Here is a 14,851-nt window from a genome sequence, read left to right as displayed (position 1 = left end):
CTCATTGGAAAAGACCCTGATTCTGGGAAAGATTGAAGGCAGGAGGAGAAGGGGGTGAGAGAGGAGAGTGAGCTGGTGAGATAGCAGCATCGAGTCAATGGACATGAGTCTGAGCAAATTCCAGCAGATGGTGAAGGACAGGGAAGCCTGGCGTGCTGCAGTCCACGGGGTCACAAAAAGTCAGACATGACTGAGCTGAAAAACAACTGAACAAACAAAAACTGAAAAACAACAACATTCCTCGTTGTATTTGAGTCCCATATGAACCCCTTTATTAATATCCTCTGTTATTTCTTTTCCGATTATCATGAAGATAAGGAGGGTGGCTGCATAGGCATCTCTAAAGCCCAGTGATGCCTCCTCTTGCTGTCCACACCCTTGCCTGATCCCCCTTCTCTAGTATGAATGGAGTATGGTAGCTGGGCTGGATAGAGTATTCCTGAGAGATGAGCTTGCAGCAGACTGTAGCTTCTGTCTTCTCTCAGACTCCCTGTCTTTGGGAAAACCCACTGCCATGCTGTGAGCATTCTTGGACAGCCTATGGAGAATCCCCATCCCCATGAGCCATGCCACCAAAGCCAGCAACAACTGTGTGAGTGAACTTGAAAGCAGATTCTCCAACTTAACCCAACTCCCCTTTACCACAATGTCATGAGCTTCGTGAACTTTTCAACTTGATTCAGGGGCACCCAGCAAAGCTGTGCCTGGACTCCCGACCCACAGAAACTGTGAGATGGTTTCTGCCTCTAGGTTTGGCATCCAACAATGAATAGCTAAATCAGTGGCAAAACCTAGGACAGCCATGGACCTAAAGAAGACTTCGCCAGTTTGCCTCAGGCTGGAGTTGGTCCTCTTTCTGAAAAATAGGCTCAGTGTTAATATGGACACTAGAATACGTGTCTTTCCTTTTGTTTCTAAATCATTTCATTTTTACCCCCCACAGCTGCATAAAAGCAATAATGCCCACAGCAGCCACTGTCTGGCACCGGGTTTGTGAGGTTTCCACGCTTTTTTGTGTGTGACCGGCAGATGCCCTGATGCGCAGTGAAGCCCAATGACCAGCATCTGTCTCCTCCCTGCCTTTGGAGAGTGTGGCCCAGTCCTGGCTGCCAGCGGGTCTGGTGGTCACCAAGCTGGCCAGATGTCTGGAGTGTGATGTCCGTGAGCTGTTCGTGCACTTGGAGCTCACAGACCACAACCTCCTAGGAAACACCACTCTGAGACCTGGGGATGGAGGAGTTGTGTGCAGGATGCTTGCAAAGTCCTCCTCACGCTAGCTCAGAACTGAGAAGGAATAAAGTTCTTTCCTGGAGCAAACAAGGGCTTCTGGAGCTGGAATGTTTGGTATCTGGCTTTGCTGGCTGAAGCTAGGAATGGATGGGCTGTCAGTCTTCAGGGAGACTCCGCCTTTTCCTTTAGTATCTTTGCTCCCAGGATACCATTTCCTAGGCTAGTGCCCAGTGCCCCATGCAGCTCCCCGAGCTTCCAGAGTCCCCTCGCCCTTTCCCTCACAAAGCAGCCCCTCAGGCCCAGCCAGGCCAGCACTGTTCTTGTCCTCCACCCAGAGTATCTGATACTGTCCCATGAGGTAGGACAGACTAGCTGCCTGTTTTCTATTAGGAACCAACGAATCCCTTAGTGGAGTATCTTGAAGTTTTAACAGACAGGATAATGTCCAAAAACCAGTTTGGGATCTAATACAGAGTCGCTGACTTATTTTGTCAATACACTTAAAAGACACTAACATCTCTGATGACTGTTATTTTTAGAAGAATGGAAACACACTGTTTCTTAATTCTGTGAAAGGAGTGTCCTTTTAATATCAGAGGAGGCACACACACATAACAAGGAAAATGTAAGGTTTCAAATACATAGAGCAGAAACTCAGAAAAAGGATATCTTTTAAATGTTTTTAAATTTAATTTTTATTTTATATTGGAGTATAGTTGATTCTAGAGGAGATCAATCCTGGATGTTCATTGGAGGGACTGATGCTAAAGCTGAAGCTGCAATACTTTGGCCACCTCATGCGACGAGTTGACTCACTGGAAAAGACTCTGATGCTGGGAAAGGTTGGGGGCGGGAGGAGAAGGGGACGACGGAGAATGAGATGGCTGGATGGCATCACCGACTCTGTGGACATGAGTTTGAGTGAACTCCGGGAGTTGGTGATGGACAGGGAGGCCTGGCGTGCTGTGATTCATGGGGTCGCGGAGAGTCGGACACGACTGAGCTACTGAACTGAACTGAACTGAACTGATAGTTGATTTACAATGTTGAGTTAGTTTCAGGTATATAACATAATGATTCAGTTATACATATATATCAACTTTTCTTCAGATTCTCTTCCCATATAGATTATTACAGAATATTGAGTGAAAGTTCTCTGTGCTATGTATACACAGTAGGTCCCTGTTGATTATCTATTGTATATATGGTAGTATGTTTGTGTGTATCAAAACTCCTAATTTATCACACCCTCACCTTTCCTCTTTGGTGACCGTAAGTTTGTATCAGGATAATGTTTTAAATTGAGTAAATATTTCTCTGGAAAACTCAGTGTGTTTCTCTCCCTCTTGTTTCCTCCCTCTCTTCCCCTTTCCCTCTCTTCCCCTTTCCCTCTCTTCCCCTTTCCCTCTCTTTCTATCTTCTTTTCTGTCTTTCCCTCATTGATGTGGATTCTTCGTTTGGTGAACAGAAAGCCTTTTTTCGGTGCCTGCTCAGAGGTAGAAATCCAAGCTAGAAAAAAGCTAGCTATGTGTCACACCTCCCAGATGACGTGGGGTTAAGTTCACTAAAATGTATCTGTCTTCAAAAGTCCCTTAATAGATCTGGAGTGGAGTGATAGTCACTCAGTCGTGTCTGACTCTTTGCAAACCCACAGACTGTAGCCCGCCAGACTCCTCTGTCCAAGGAGTTCTCCAGGCAAGAATACTGGAGTGGGTTGCCATTTCCTTCTCCAGAGGATCTTCCCGACCCAGGGATCAAACCCAGGTCTCCTGCATTGTAGGCGGATTCTTTACTATCTGACCTACTGGGAAGTCCCATAAATAGATCTAGTGATGGAAGTTTACTGCAGTCATGAAGAGGTGTGCCCTTTCTGTGAATTTCTTGGGGGGGTAAAAAGGTGGTTCTTATAGTGGACTTCCCTGGGTTGGGAAGATCCCCTGGAGAAGGAAATGGCAACCCACTCCAGTATTCTTGCCAGGAGAATCCCATGGAGGAGCCTGGTGGGCTATAGTCCACGGGGTCGCAAAGACTCAGACACGACTGAGCAACTTCACTCACTCATAGTGGACTTAGGAGGATCAGCTCCAATAGCCCAGAGCCATTTTTCTAAAGCCAAAGTTTTCCAGACTTTGCCATTCCTGGAATTCTTCAGCTGTGAGTGCAGCTGTCCTAGAATTCCTGGTCCTAAAACCACAACCTGGATTGTGTGGGCTGGGCCACTAGCCTAGTCTTTGGCTCGAGGCAGCTCTTGAAACGAGCCAGTTATTCGTGTTTTCAAATAAAAGTCACCAGCCATCTATTACTAGCAAAGTTGTTACAAGCAACCAACCAGTTGTTATAAGCAAACTCAGGAGGAATGAATTTAACTCGGCGCACTGATTCAAAACGAAACTCTGCCATCAGAAACTCCCGGGGATGAACGTGAGGTTATACACATACAAACCTGAAAACACTAGAAACGCGCCAGCTTTGCCGGCCAGACAGCGGTGGCCCAACAGCTCCTGTGCTTGGGTTTATCTGTGGGACTGAGAGCCTCCGGGGAGATGTTGTGAGAAGTGGTGCTTCTCCCATTTGCTCCCTTCTAGCGCCCCCTGGTGGAAACCCGTCCCCAAACCGAGCCCTGCCGCAGCCGAGTGTGGAAAGGAGACCTGCGCGGATGGGGGAAGGGGGAGCAAGCCTTCACAGGAAAGAACGAGAACATCAAATAAAATGAGAAGCCCAAGTCCCTTATCCATGAGAGGCGTGCCAGTTCCTAAAGGTCACAGAGATTACGCCGGGATGTGATGCCCTTTTCCTGATTTGCTGGTACAAGATAGATAATTAAAGACATTTGCTGGGAAATAAGAAGCAGATGAAAAGAACAGCGCAGATGTAAACCTGGGAGAAGAAGCTCCGGTTCCTTCCTGCGATAATCCTCATCCCTGAGTATAACCTTCCAGCAGGCAAATAGTCATTGTCTGTCTCTGGGGCTTTTTAGATAGTCTCTGGCAAAGGCCAGGTATGCATGAATTTCTGCCTAAATCGGAAATTTTACAAAGGCACAAAAAGGCTTTCAATTTTTCAGAGGTGCAAAAAGGCTTTCTCTTTGCAGGTTAATGAGAAAAAAATTCAAAGAATAGCTTCTGTAATCACCATGGGCATGTGGCAGTGACTTGTTTACTTACTCACCTGGACGACCTGCGATGCTGTAAATGGAAAACGGCCATGAATCCAATAATCATTGTCATTTACTTTGACATGAATCAACACTTCAGTATGTAAACAGACATGCCAAGTGTCTTGAAGAGTCAGGCCAAACACGGATCATCAGGAAGCTGTTTGGCTTTTAAAGTTTGTTTTTCACTCTCTCCTTGATCATTCACTAGGCAGCAACTCGTTGCTAGCCACTGTTTTGTGCAGAACTGGAACCATTAAACAAGGCAGAAGTGGGCCTCCCTGCTCACAGCTGTCCTTGGCCTTCAGCGGTGATAGAACAAAACCTTATTGTGACTAAAGTCATGGCGGAGTAGTACCTTTATTTCAAGGCAGTTGTGTTTGCTATTGAATGAGGACAAATAAATTTTTTTTTTATTGGCGTATAGTTGTCTTAAAAAGTTGTGTTACTTTCTGCTGTACAGAAAAGTGAATCAGCTATACATATACATATATCCCATATATGGATATTGGATTTCCTTCCCATTTATGTCACTGTTGTAGCCACATGTTCCGGGAAACAAACTCACCCAGAAGGACGATGCAGATAGTGAAGTACAGTTTATTACACCGGCGGGCCCAAGGCAGAATCTCCTCTTAGCCAAGGACCCCGACCAGCATTTGCGAAAATCTTTTATACCCCATGTGTATGTGTCTGAACCCCCCACTCCAAATTCCTTGAGACTTACTTAAACCAAGGAAAATACAATCCCGATAACCCCATCATTCACGTGCTATGTCCTCATGTGCTCAAACAGTTAGCCAATAATCAATAAGCCCGAGGTTACACTCCGATAGATACAGAAAATTTATGTCCTATCTGGAGGAAGGGGTGATTAGTGTATGTTTTCTCTTAGGCGATGAGTAACCTAGATACGATCTTCAAGGTTCCTCTGTCTGGAGGGGGTCTTATCCTTCTGTTGTCGTTTACATAGGCACTAAACACAGAGTTCAGAGTCCATTGGAAAGGAGGCTTAGCATGATCAGCATGAACAGGCCTAAGATGGATTCCAGGCCCTATGAATTCCTTCTTCATCACCACAGAGTGTTTAGGAGAGTTCCCTGTGCTATACAGTCGGTTCTCATTAGTTATCTATTCTGTACGTGGCAGTGTACGTAGCAGTACCAGCATCCCGATCCATCCCACCTCCCTTCCCCCTCCTTGTTATCCACACTTGTTCTCTACGTCTGTGTCTCTATTTCTGCTTTGCAAATCAAATGAATATTTCTGAATAATCTTCCTCCTAAATTCTAGGCTGCAGAAGAGAATAAAGATAACTGAGAGATTGTTGCTGGATTTATAATCCACTCTGCTAGTGTGTAGTCATGTATTATAAATTCAGTGAAGAGGGCAAAGCCTTTTCCTAGTCCCCAGATATTATGTCTGCTGGCAAATACCAGCAATTTCCCTTTGAAAGCTCTATATATTTAATTTAAGGAAAAGACTCCGACGCTGGGAAAGATTGAAGGCAAAAGGAGAAGAGGGTGGCAGAGGATGAGATAGTTAGATAGCATCACCTTACACAATGTGGGTGAGCCTCGTCTAATAGGTTGAAGGCCTTAATAGAGCAAAGACTGACCTCCACTAAGCAAGAAAAAAGTGGGGCATCAGCCTGCCTCTGGACTCAAACTGCAGTTCTTCCCTGAGTCTCCAGTCTGCCCCATCAGATTCTGGACTCACCAGCCCTCATAACTGTGTGAGACAATTCCTTAAATCAATCTCTCTCTATCTCTCTGATCACCTTGATAAATATAAGTCTCATGCCTACAAACATGAAAATGCCTTTAAAAGAAGCACTGCCGTGCATGTTTACTGTTACATCAATTTACTGTCATAGCATTTACACCTTACCAAGAATAAGAGCCTCTCTGGAGAGCTGTTGATCGTTGGAAGAGGGCCCATGAGAGTCCTGAGTCGGGTAAATAGGGTAGAGAATGGACTCAGAACACAGGAGTTGGGGGACTGAAGGTCAGCTTTAAGCTACTTGGCCTTCTTCCCATCTGTCTTCAGAGGGAGAACCACAGTCTGCTATCTGTTTACCTTCAATCCGCCCTGTGAATACACAGCACATGAACGAGTTCGAGGAAGCTGAGTGATGGGAAAGGTGGGAAATTAAATGGCTAACTGCTCTGTTCTAGGCATTCCCCTTTGCTATCTTATGCAATCTTCTCATCCAAAAGGAGAGGCTCATCATTATGTTCATGGACTCAACCAAGCTCTGTGGACTTAAGTTTGTGCTCAGTTGCTTTTTAGGTATGCGGCTTTGGACAAATTATCAAACCTCTCTGTTATTCAGTTTCTTCTGTGCAATGGGGATAATAGCATTCAGTGCAGTTCAGTTGCTCAGTCATGTCTGACTGTGATCCCAAGAGCTGCAGTACGCCAGGCCTCCCTGTCCAACACCAACTCCTGGAGCCCACCCAAACTCATGTCCATTGAGTCAGTGATGCCATCCAACCATCTCATCCTCTGTCGTCCCCTTCTCCTCCTGCCCTCAATCTTTCCCAGCATCAGGATCTTTTCCAATGAGTCAGCTCTTCATTCACTTCAGGTGGCCAAAGTATTGGAGTTTCAGCTTTAACATCAGACCTTCCAGTGAACACCCAGGATTGATCTCCTGTAGAATGGACTGGTTGGATCTCCTTGCAGTCCAAGGGACTCTCAAGAGTCTTCTTCAACACCACAGTTCAAAAGCATCAATTCTTTGGCAATCAGCTTTCTTCACAGTCCAACTCTCACATCCATACATGACCACGGGAAAAACCATAGCCTTGAATAGACGGACGTTTGACAGCCAAGTAATGTCTCTGCTTTTTAATATGCTATCTAGGTTGGTCATAACTTTCCTTCCAAGGAGCAAGCATCTTTTAATTTCATGGCTGCAATCACCATCTGCAGTGATTTTGGAGCCCAAGAAAATAAAGTCTCTCACTGTTTCTACTGTTTCCCCATCTATTTCCCATGAAGTGATGGGACCAGATGCCATGATCTTTGTTTTCTGAATGGAGAGCCTCAAGCCAACTTTTTTACTCTCCTCTTTCACTTTCATCAAGAGGCTCTTTAGTTCCTCCTCACTTTCTGCCATAAGGTTGGTGTCATCTGCATATTTGAGGTTATTGATATTTCTCCTGGCAATCTTGATTCTAGCTGGTGCTTCATCAAGCCCAGCGTTCCTCATGATGTACTCTGCATATAAGTTAAATAAGCAGGGTGACAATATACAGCCCTGACGTACTCCTTTTCCTATTTGGAACCAGTCTGTTGTTCCATGTCTAGTTCTACCTGTTGCTTCCTGACCTGCATACAGGTTTCTCAAGAGGCAGGTCAGGTGGTCTGGTATTCCCATCTTTTTCAGAATTTTCCACAGTTTATTGTGATCCACACAGTCAAAGGCTTTGGCATAGTCAATGAAGCAGAAATAGATGTTTCTCTGGAACTCTCTTGCTTTTTCGATGATCCAGCGGATGTTGGCAATTTGATCTCTGGTTCCTCTGCTTTTTCTAAAACCAGCTTGAACATCTGGAAGTTTACAGTTCACGTATTGCTGAAGCCTGGCTTGGAGAATTTTGAGCATTACTTTATTAGCTTGTGAGGTGAGTACAGTTGTGCAGTAGTTTGAGCATTCTTTGGCATTGCCTTTCTTTGGGACTGGAATGAAAACTGACCTTTTCCAGTCCTGTGGCCACTGCTGAGTTTTCCAAATTTGCTGGCATATTGAGTGCAGCACTTTCACAGCATCACCTTTTAGGATCTGAAAATAGCTCAACTGGAATTCCATCATCTCCACTAGCTTTGTTTGCAGCGATGCTTCCTAAGGCCCACTTGACTTCACATTCCAGGATGTCTGGCTCTAGGTAATAATAACATTAACAATAACAGTATTACATTATTATTACAGTAAGATCTTACTATTACACATTGAAATAGTGTAGGGAGTGAGTTGTGTGTGTATGTGTGTGTACTCAGTCACTCAGTCATGTCTGACTCTTTGTAACACTATGGACTGTAGCTCCTTTGTCCATGAGATTTCCCAGGCAAGAATACTGGAGTGGGGTGCCATTTCCTACTTCAGGGGATCTTCCTGACCCAGGGATCAAACCTGTGCCTCTTGCATCTCCTGCACTGGCAGGCAGATTCTTTACCAGTAGTGTCCCTCCCGTAGGGTGTGAATTAGTATATGACAATAAGATCTTACTGTAGTATCTGAATATGGTAAAGGCTTTGTTGGGAGGAGTGGGGAACTGTCTCTCTTAGAAGGTAGGTTTTAATTCCAACATTTTCCAGGTGAGTTTCCTGAGGGGTTGCCCCACATCATATTGTTGCTACAAGAAAATGGAGCGATGATGTGACTTCAGGTTACTCTGGCCCTAATGATCACTCAACTCCATATCTGTCCTAACACAGAAAAAAAAATTTGAAACACCAGTTTTACCATTTCGTTTAGCATCTCACGGATTGATGTTTGATTTCGGATAAACTGCTGTTTCTTTTTCTTCCCACTCTCCTCCTCCTTCTTCTTCTTTTATTATATCTGGAACAAAATGTTAGACTCATGACCTACTATAAGCTCCGGAAGCTGTCTTCTTCAGCCCTACTGTTCCACTTAGTCTAAAGGACGTGGTCAACCTAGCTTTCTCTGTGGCCAGCATCAAGCTGTGAGATACCATGTGGTGGAGTGAGTTACTGAGAAATCGAGCCTAAATGTAATGTGATGGTGTAGAGATCAGGAAGGTGTTATTTAAGTTAGTGAGTTCTTGTTCTAAACGAAGCTCTGATGCTGGATGTTATGGACAAGACAAAAAAGCATGCAACTCAGACCCTGAAAATGAAGAGCTTACAATCTAGCTCAATGGTTCTTAACAAAGGGTGATTTTGCCCTCAGGGGACATCTGATAATGCCAGTAAATATTGTGGTGTTCACACCTGTGAGGGGGAGGTGGGTATTAGAGGGCTGATGGGGCTGTTGCCGCTGGCACCTAGTGCATAGTGGCCAGAGATGCTGCTAAACATCCTGCAATACACAGGACGACTCCCCACAACAAAGAACTCATCAGTCTAAAGTGTCCAAAGTATCAATAGTGGTGAGATTGAGAAGCCCAGTGAGCGATGAAGGCTACACAAAGAAATATAAATGACCACGGAAGATGGGACCTAATTAAGACCCACAGGGCAAGATAGGTCACGGTGCTTTGGGAGCCTGAAGGAAGATTCAGTTCAGTTCAGTTCAGTTCAGTCGCTCAGTCGTGTCCAACTCTCCGTGACCCCATGTGGGAGTAAAGTACAAGGGAAGCCTTTTTCAGGCTGGAGGCGGAAATATGCAAGATGTCTGTGAGAACAGCAAATAGAAGAAGCTGGTGTAATAGGAACTGGTGAACAGTAAGAGTCAGGATGGGGGTGATCAGATTTTGAAAGGCCCTGAAAATAAGGAAAGACGCAATCTTGTTGCCATGTGTTGTTGAGAATCTGTTTTATCAGTTTAATTTTTTATTGAGGATTAGCTGACCTATAGTATTATATTATTTGTAGCTGTACAACACAGTGCTTTGGTGCTGTACTGTGCTGTGCTGAGTCGCTTCACTCGTGTCTGACTCTTTGTGATTCCATGGACTGTAGCCTGCCAGGCTCCTCTGTCCTTGGGATTCTCCGGGCAAGAATACCGAAGTGGGTTATCGTGCCCTCCTCCAGGGGATCTTCCCGACCCAGTGACTGAACCCACATTTCTTATGTTTCCTGCATTGGCAGGTGGTTCTTTACCACTAGCACCACCTTGGAAGCCAGTGATTTGGTACATGTATACATTGCAAAGTGAGCACCACAATAAGTCTAGTTAACATCAGTCAGCATACCTGGTTACAGTGTAATTATGAGAAATTTTAAGATCTAATCTCTTAGCAACTTTCAGAAATGCAATACAGTATTATTAACTATAGTCACCTCAGAGTCATTTTAGATGCTGAGGATGTGGAGCAGTTGGCTAAGATAGACTTTTAGGGAAATGAGTATATAGGATGTATTGAGGGGGAGGAATGTGACCAGTGGGGAATTTGACTAGTTCATTCAGTCACTGAAAAAGGTTCAGAGCAGACTCCGGAGTGAGCCTGCCTGGGTTCTAATCCTGACTCTCCACATACAAGCCCTTGACTCTCAACATACAAGCCCTTGACTCTCAACATCTCTGTGACTCAGAGTCTTCATCTGAAAAATGGGACTTCCTTCATGGGGTCATTGTGAGGATTAAGTGAATTAATGCAGAATTATAGGTGTGGGCTTGTGAGGGCTTGGACTAGGCTGGAAGCAGGGGAGAGAAGAAGTAAAAAGCCTAATAATTTGAACTGAATCATGGCAGTTGGATATAAAGGATGGGGCTCAGAGAGAATCCATGATTTCGATGAACTCATACACAGACATAGGAAAACTGGAAAGGGGAAATGATTGGCTAGTTTTCTTATTGGGGCTTGCAAGGAAGATGATAATTCTGATTGGGTAAAAGGTGAGACAGTTGGCTGAATTAGAGAAATAAAAAATCTTTGTATCTATCACTAAAAATCGTATACATTCAAAAAGTTTTCAATCCTAGTATAGGCATCTAACTAGTCACAGACATAGCTGATTTTCTGGGTCTTTGCTTTCTTTTTTTTAATTCACAAATTTTAGTTTTATAATAATCTGTATTCAAGCATACAGAAAACTATAGAGAATAAATATAGCATGCCAGCAGTTATTCAAGGAGTAAAGTAACCATTATAAATACTTACCTTCAATGATATTCAATGTTCTAGCTTATATTAACGGAGAAGGCAATGGCAAGCCACTCCAGTACTCTTGCCTGGAAAATCCCATGGATGGAGGAGCCTGGTAGGCTGCAGTTCATCGGGTCGCTAGGGGTCGGACACGACTGAGCGACTTCACTTTCACTTTTCACTTTCACACATTGGAGAAGGAAATGGCAACCCACTCCAGTGTTCTTGCCTGGAGAATGCCAGGGATGGGGGAGCCTGGTGGGCTTCCATCTATGGGGTCACACAGAGTCGGACACGACTGAAGTGACTTAGCAGCAGCAGCAGCAGCAGCAGCAGCTTATATTAAAACCTGTGACTATGAAGGTCATCGCTCACCTTGACGGACCATCTTACAAAGGTTTCTAGGCTGAGTACAGAGTTTATTCTGCTTTATTGTGAGCAAATTTTTCTCTGTCTTCAGTAGTTCGTGACTCCGTTCTACATATACAGTCAAGGTCCTATGTTCTCTTATTTCAAGGACTTTCATAATCTAATCTTATATCCCCACTCTTACAGCTCACTACTTATTCTGTTGCTTATTTAGTTACACCTGCTTATTCTGTCCCCCACACGTTGTTTTCATTTTCCTGTTGGGATTGAATCAAAAGAGGTGGGTGCTTTGAAAAAGTTATCATTTGATGCTCCTTCAAACCCATTCATTCATATATTTATTTGCTCAACAAATATTTGTTGAGTAATGATTAGGTGTCAAAAACGGTTCCAGCCTCTTGGGATCTAACTGTGAACAAAGTAGATAATGATCCCTGTTTGCATTCTAGTTGAGACAGACAGTAAGGGGGAAAATGATCAATTGCTTATCATGTGAGAATGTGAGAAATGCTATTTAAAAAAAGACTAGAGCAAAGTCAGGAATCCTGAAGTTAGCAGGTAGAGGACTAGCTAGCAATAGTCATGGGTCAGGGTACTCTTCACTGAGAAAGTGAGATTGGAGCAGACTTGAGGAGTGGAGAGAGGGAAGGGAAGAATGGTCCAGGCAGAACAGAAGTGAAGAGCCTTTGCTGAGAGCAGGCCTGGCCCGGCAGCACTGTGGGGACAGTGTGGCCAGTGTCAGGGGGTGAGTGAGCATGAACTCATTGGAGAGAGGGGTGAGAAGGCACCAGGAGGCCAGGTCATGGAAGGTTTATAGACTATTGTGAGAAAATTGGCTAAAACGCTCAGTGAAATGGAGAGCTGTTGTGGGTTTTTGAGACAAGGAGTAGCAAGATCTGACCTAGGTTTTAAATTAATTACTCTGACTGCGGAAGAGAAACCATAGGGGGAGTTAAGGGTAGAAGCAGTAGGAAGTTCGGAGGCTATTGGTATAATTCAGATAATGGAGACTTAGACCTTTTTAGTAACAGAAGGGTGGGGAAAAACAGTCAGATTTTGAAAACTGACAGAAGCAGTTGAGACCCAAAAGCCTAATAATACACAGTGTGGTGCAAATTTGGGGGGGACTCTATTCTATTTGAGTCTCCAGAAATCAGCTTTGGGATGGAGAACAGATGGTTTCTTGGCTAAGGAAGAAAGCTATTAAATCAGAGGGGTAAAGGTGAATCTTTGCCTGATAGAAATATGTTTGCCACTGGACCCCCGAGGTGTCTATAGCCCAAAGACAGAATAATGGCAGTGTCCAAATCAGAGAAAGGCATGTAACACAAATCTAGGTTTTGAAGGTCAACTTCGGTGAAAGGAAAAGGAAACAATATATAATTGATTACTATCCTGGGTGTCTATTCTGATTCACCCTGTTCTATCCCAGAAGGATGACCAGCAGCCTCCATGGTGGCTTAGTGAGCTTGGCTTCTTGGTATTCCTTCTTCTCCTGGAAAAGTAATCTGTAGGGCTTAGTTCAACACGCTTCCAAGCTCTCTGGCTTCTGGTTGCTAAATGGCCCGCTGTAGCCTCAATTCCAATGACATCTGGGAGACAACATCTTTCATAGTTGGAATGATGTTCTATAGGATACAGTAAATGTCTTAAACCAGCAGCAAATGTGGTGATGTCTTCATGAAGCTAGGATACATGAGTCTGGCAACTGAGGAAGAAGAGACTGGAGTGGCCCCTCTTACCAACTAATAACCCACTGGAATATTGTTATTTTCTTTCCCTGTGACTTTTGCATTTGGTGAGCTTGGAGATACCAGTGCCCAAGAGAAGAATCCTTTTTTTTAGGGAATATTGGGAGCTAAGACTACCCTCTGACCATTGCGGGATTCTTGGTATCAGCGAGTTGATGGGCACAGAAAGGACTCAATGTGTCAGAGATGAGTATCCCAATTTCCAGGAAGAAACTGGGTTCATTCTTTACAATGAAGACAAAGAGGACTTGGAAACTCAGGGGACACACTAGCTTCATTTCTTTCCTTTTTGGGGTGAAGTAGAAAAGAATAACTTTATTGCTTTGCCAGGCAAGGGCAGGTAGGTCACAGCGTTTCTCCCCTGGAGGCGGTAATGAGGAGTTTTATAGGAATGGTTCAAGGAGCAGGGCATGATCAGCTCGTGGACATTCTTCTGATTGACTAGTGGTGAGTCAGTATCATCAACTTCTGGTTCCAACAGGTCTGGGGACTATGTGCTTGTGGGTAGCATGAAGTTAACTTCTTCCATCTGGTGGGGGTTTCAGGACCTAATGAAGCTCAGTCTTGTCTCATCACAGAAAGAATTCAGTGAGAGACAAAGTGATAGGTAAGAGGTGGATTTATTTAGAGAGAAACACACTCCACAGACAGAGTGTGGGTCACCTCAGGAGGCAACAGTAACCACTAGCTTCATTTCTTAATATTCAAAATAGTCCTGGTCAGTAGGAAATTGTAACAACCCCATTAAGAACAACTAAGGAGCAGATCCTACAGGAATGAACATTTGGGCAATTCCTTCCACCAACGTGTTAGCAGAGGCAAGAGGGCACAAGGAATGGACGGTGACAGAGCATCTGTGATCAACTTATGACTGAGGATAGCTGTAAATGTGGGAATGGTAGCAACTATGTCCTACGTTACTCTTGTCTTCACCTCATTTCTTTCTCTATCTGATGTAAGAATCCTAATGATGGTTAATGTACTGAGTTTCAGGTGGGAGTGTAATCAAATTGACATCACCTGGTGACAATGTTAGCTGATGGGGCTTTGTTGCATCCTGTGTTCTGAGGGCACAGAGTGGATGCTGAGGGGTAGATTGTACTGGGTGTCTTCTGCTTGTATCCGTCCCTCTTCTGTGTTTCAGGAGAGAAACTGTACTTTAGAGAAAATATCTAATTTAATCTTTTCAACAACACTGTAATGATAATAGATCTTGATTGCCCTCTTGCTACATACCTGGCATTGTTCTAGGTGTTGTGTATGAACTCATTCAATTAATCCTCACAGTAGCCTTCCATGCTAAGTATTCTATTATTCACATTTTACAGATGAGGAAACCTAAGCACAAAACAGTTAACGAGCTTGCCCAAACCCACAAAGGCGGAGATTAATCTCTGCCCCTTAAGGCTTCTCAAAGGGGATAGGTATGATTTTCTTGTTTTTACAGATAGGAAAGCAGTGACCTAGAGAAGTAAAGGGACTTATTCCTGATATAGTCAGCACCCCACCCACCTCCAGCTAGAATTCATATGCAACCCTTTCTAACCTCACAGCTAATGCTCATGTCT

The 14,851-nt window shown here is 44.2% G+C and overlaps 1 protein-coding gene across 2 annotated transcripts in view; it reads left to right on the top strand.

Annotated features, from left to right (window-relative positions):
* The window catches only part of TXK (TXK tyrosine kinase), a 64,602-nt gene that overhangs the window by 3,717 nt on the left and 46,034 nt on the right, over window positions 1–14,851 (top strand). The gene's annotated exons all lie outside the window — the stretch shown is intronic.

This window comes from Moschus berezovskii, chromosome 5, assembly GCF_049115385.1.
Source record: "Moschus berezovskii isolate FMDL1 chromosome 5, NW_MosBer_1.0, whole genome shotgun sequence".
Classification (NCBI taxonomy): Eukaryota; Metazoa; Chordata; class Mammalia; order Artiodactyla; family Moschidae; genus Moschus; species Moschus berezovskii.
This window is presented reverse-complemented; position numbering and strand designations above follow the sequence as displayed.